Below are 5796 nucleotides of genomic sequence, written 5' to 3'. Positions count from 1 at the left end.
AGAAATTATTAATGAACTACTAAACCAATGAGAAAAATTTTTAAAAGAAGAAATGTTGTTTCATACAGTATTGATGAATTATGGCAGGCTGATCTAGTTAAAATGGCATCAGGTAATCTGAAACGATTATCTAAAATTAATAAAGGATATAAATATTTATTACCTGTTGTTGATGTTTTTTCAAAATTTCCTTGGGCTATTCCAGTTAAAGATGAAACAGGTGAGAATGTAACTGAAGCTTTTGAAAAAATATTCAAAGTAAGAACTCCAAGAAGTTTACGGACAGATAATAGTGATGAATTCTACAATAAACAGTTTCCTGAGCTGATGAAAAAGTACAGCATCAATCAGAATTAAAAGTACCTGTTGTTGAACAATTCAGCTGCACACTTAAAGAAAAGATATGGAAAAAATTTTCTCTTCAAGGAAATTATAAATGGACTGATCTAGTCTCAAATGATGAATACAATAACACCATACATTTAGCAACAAAAATGAAACCACTAGAAGTTGATGAAAAGAGCTGTAAAATTTGTAATGTTGTAACTATTCAAAAAGGAAAATTTAAGAAAGGGGATAAAGGTAGAATTAGTAGATTAAAAGGATTATTCGAGAAAGGATATGCAGCTAATTGGTCGACAGAAATTTTTGAAATTCAAGATGTTATTCATTCCAATCCAATCACATACAAATTGAATGATATTGATGGAAATTTTTATGATGAAGAACTACAAAAAACAAAATATCCTGATGTTTATATGGTTGAAAAAGTTTTGAGAAGGAAAGGAGATAAAGTATATGCTAAATGGCTAGGATTTGATAATTCACACAATACTTGGGAAAATAAAGAGAATATAATTTTATAAGTTTGACCTAGGTCGATATTAATTTGGTATGATGAAGGCTAATTATATAATTAATCAATTGCTCTTCTGTGTAGTTATTCAAAGTATTAAAATAGTTCAGATGACACAGAATTCTTAAAGTTTCTTTCATTCTTTGCTATAAATTGTTTAGAAATGGTATCAAAATTTCTTCACAATTGGGATGTCTGTCGATAATTCCATACAACAGTCTTTGTAAATTTTTTCTTTGAATTCTAAAATGAAGTAATCATATTCACACGCATCGTCAAACAACTTTAATATAACAAACATATGTCTCAAATTAATATCTTCAGCTGATAGAACTACATATGGTTGTATTTCGGTATTTGTTATTTTAAGTTTTGGATGTCTTCTCTTCTTTTCCTCAGAACACACATAGCCATTTATTTATAAATTTGTAAATCTTCAATTTACTCTTGTAAATTTTCAACTGTTGATTGTAGTTTGTACTCACCATATTTTCTGACTGAAGGAAGAACTTCATCACAAATCCAATTTTGGAATTTTTCGGCTTCTTTCATTTTTATTTTATAATCAGAGAACATTAACCTCTTAAGGGTTTTTTCTAATGTTTTACGATGATTTTCTCTAATGGGTTATTCTCTTTATGAATTATCACAAATGGCTCTTTATTGTTATAAACAATCCTGTTCGAAAATATTCAACATAGATGATCTTGAGCTATCGACAGCTGAACTAGATGGCTCCATTTATGAACAAATAATTTTTATTAGTTTTTTATTTTTTCATAGTTTTCCAATGATCATAATATTCGATTTCTGACTTCTTTGTATTATGAACTGTCAGTGATTGACCAATGCTTAATTCAGTATATATTTTTGTATCTTTTTTTGTCTAGATTTCATAATTAGAAAGGACAGGGTAGTTGCCATCAAAGACTGCTTTAGCAGCCACTGATTAGTTGATAAATATTGTTCCCGGCAAATCACTGGATTTTTACAAATCTATTAAAAATTATTTCTAGTAAATGCCGAGCCTAAATCACTTGCAAGTCAATGACAATAATATTAATGAAAAAATAATCAACAATAATAACAATGAAGTGAATGAATTAAATGATAAACAACAACAACTTCGCCAAATGATAAATCTTATGTGTAAAAAAGTTTTCAACAATTATATGAACTGTATGTGACAAATGAAACATATGGAGAATTAGTGGTTGATTATTTTTAAAAAGAAATTCCATTTTATGAACTGGGATGGAAACATCTAACATTGAGGTTCACTAACTTATCTTAAAACTTCATAAGAGCATTTCGAGATAAATCTGACTGGACACACATTTTGATCAAATCAAAATTATTAGAAGATTTTATAACTGAATTTCAATATAAAGTAGATTGGAGTAATATATTAAGTTGTCAGAAATTGTCTGAAGATTTTATAATAGAACTTAAACATAAAATTGATTGGAAAGCTATGGGATGTCAACAAATATTATCTCAAATTTTATTACAGAATTTCAAAACGAATTGTATTGAAATCATATATCGGGTAATTAAATATTATGGTATATCAGCTGAAGAAACACTGTCTGAAGATTTTCTAATAGAATTTCAAGATAAATATGATTGGGCATTAATTTTAAAACATCAAATCTATCTGAATCGTTATTAAAAATATATTTAGACCTTACGAAATACTGACTGAACAATCTGAAAATACAAAATGTCCTATATGTTTAAGTAATGAAATTATTCAATTTTAAAAACTAGCCTTAATCATTTTTTCATGAAGAGTGTATTGATGATTGGGTAAAAGAAAATATTAAGTGTCCAATGTGTAGAAGAGCTATTAAAATAAATATTGAACAGATGAATACAAGTGAAACTGATTATGATTGAGTATGTGTTGATGATGCTTATGGTGATGATGAGGTATTTTAAGTGTATATAAATGAAGATACTTCTACTACTGTCGTTTATATCATCATCATCTGAAGAGAATGAAGCTCTAAAATTTATGTATGATTTTGATTGCTTAAATATTCATAATGATACAAAACTTACTCAAATGAGTGATGATGTATACACAGAAGCTTTAATGTTATTTCAATACACATTCAATCTTGAAACAGCTACTGAGTTAAGTGAAGAAACTTTAAAATTAAATGACGAAGCCAAGATATGGTGTAAGATATTCATTTGATAGTTATAGAACTAGTATGTATAAATGGAATAAAGAAAATATAAAATGGTACTATAAAGGAGCAACTAAAAAAGTATTAGAGATAACAGAAAAAACATTTATTTTATGGCAAAAACATATTGATTTCAGATTTCATCTTAATAACAGTAACCCCAATTTTTTAATATCAAATAAAAGACAATTACATAAAAATGAAATATATGGTCACCATTGTACAAAGGATCTAGATGGAAAAGGAAATGTGTTAGGTCATGCATTTCTTTCCAAATCAGAATAATGATCCAACAGAAATACACATTGATGATGATGAGTTACAGTGCTTAGAAACTTATAAAATACACCAAAACATCTGACAAATTTATTTGAAGTTTTAGTTCATTACATTGGTCACTTATTAGGTTTATATCATTCAGATGTTTATGAATCAACAATTCATCCATACTATAATGGTTCACATTTAGAATTATTTCAAGGTGATATTGATGCTATTCAAAGTTTGTATAGAAAAAAAATCATAACATGAACAACTATACCAGTTTAGCCATCATCAACCAAAAACTTCTGTGCCAAGTGAACGAATTGAGTCATTATGTCAAATGAAAAAGTTCGATCACTTACCTTAGCAAATGGGGTTTTATATATTTTTCATAAGAATTTGATTTCAATAGGTGATAATAAGCCACAATTGATAACCAGTTGGTTAACATTATTACCTCAATATTTCCAAAAAATAGATGGATTGTATCAAAGACCAAGCGGCTAAGTTTTGTTATTTATTGACAATACGATATAAATAATGAATTTACATGCATTACAATTAATTCTGGGATATTTAAAATCAATATCTACTACAGAACTACGTAAAAACTTTTTATTAAATATTGTACTTAACATTTATTTAGGTCATCATCATCATTTAAGACTGATTATGCCATTCAGCCTTCAGTCTGGAGCATAGACCCCCTTATAAAATTCCTCCATGATCCGCTATTCAGTGCTAACATTGATGCCTCTTCTGATGTTAAGCCTATTACTTCAAAATCATTCTTAACCGAATCCAGGTACCTTCTCCTTGGTCTACCCCGACTCCTCCTACCCTCTACTGCTGAAACCATGAGTCTCTTGGGTAACCTTGCTTCTCCCATGCGTGTAACATGCCCCCACCATATAAGCCTGTTCGCCCTGACTGCTACATCTATAGAGTTCATTCCCAGTTTTTCTTTGATTTCCTTATTGTGGACATCCTGCTGCCATTGTTCCCATCTACTAGTACCTGCAATCATCCTAGCTACTTTCATATCCGTAACTTCAACCTTATTGATAAGGTAACCTGAATCCACCCAGCTTTCGCTCCCATACAACAAAGTTGGTCGAAAGATTGAACGGTGCACAGATAACTTAGTCTTAGTACTGAGTTCCTTCTTGCAGAAGAGACTAGATCGTAGCTGAGCACTCACTGCATTGGCTTTGCTACACCGTGCGCCCAGTTCTTTCACTATGTTGCCATCCTGTGAGAATATGCATCCTAAGTACTTGAAACTGTCCACCTGTTCTAACTTTGTTCCTCCTATATGGCACTCAATCCGTTTATATCTCTTTTACACGGACATTACTTTCGTTTTGGCCATGCTAATCTTCATACCATAGTCCTTACATTTCTGATCTAGCTCTGAAATACTACTTTGCAAACTTTCAATCAAATCTGCCATCACAACTAAGTCATCCACATATGCAAGACTGCTTATTTTGTGTTCACATATCTTAATCTCACCCAGCCAGTCTATTGTTTTCAGAATATTATCCATAAATAATATGAACAACAGTGGAGACAGGTTGCAGCCTTGTCTTACCCCTGAAACTACTCTGAACCATGAACTTAATTTACCATCAACTCTAACTGTTGCCTGACTATCTATGTAAAGACCTTTAATTGCTTGCAAAAGTTTGCATCCTTTTCCATAATCTCGTAGAACAGACAATAACTTCCTCCTAGGAACCCGGTCACATGCCTTTTCTAGATCTATAAAGCGTAGATACAATTACCTGTTCCACTCGTAACACTTCTCCATTATTTGTCGTAAGCTAAAGATCTGGTCCTGACAACCTCTAAGAGGCCTAAACCAACACTGATTTTCATCCAATTTGTCCTCAACTAATACTCGCACTTTCCTTTCAACAATACCTGAGAAGATTTTACCCACAACGCTGATTAAAGAGATACCCCTGTAGTTGTTACAATCCTTTCTGTTTCCATGTTTAAAGATTGGTGTGATTACTGCTTTCGTCCAGTCTGACGGAACCTGTCCTGACTCCCACGCCATTTCAATTATCCTGTGTAGCCATTTAAGACCTGACATTCCACTGTATTTGATGATTTCCGACTTAATTTCATCCACCCCAGCCACTTTATTGCACTGCAATATATTGACCATTTTCTCCACTTCCTCAAATGTGATCCTACTTCCATCATCATTCCTATCCCATTGTACATCGAAATCTGAAACATTACTGATCGTATTTTCATCTACATTGAGCAACTCTTCAAAATATTCCCTCCATCTGCCCAAGGCATCAACAGGATTCACCAGCTGTTTTCCTGACCTGTCCAAAATACTTGTCATTTCCTTCTTACCTCCCTTTCGATGACTGCTAATTACACTCCAGAATGGTTTTACAGCAGCTTGACCCAAAGTCTCCAACCTGTTTCCAAAGTCTTCCCAAGATTTCTTCTTGGATG

This window comes from Schistocerca nitens, chromosome 7 (assembly GCF_023898315.1).
Source record: "Schistocerca nitens isolate TAMUIC-IGC-003100 chromosome 7, iqSchNite1.1, whole genome shotgun sequence".
In the NCBI taxonomy this organism is placed as follows: Eukaryota; Metazoa; Arthropoda; class Insecta; order Orthoptera; family Acrididae; genus Schistocerca; species Schistocerca nitens.
Note: the sequence above shows the minus strand (reverse complement) of the source record.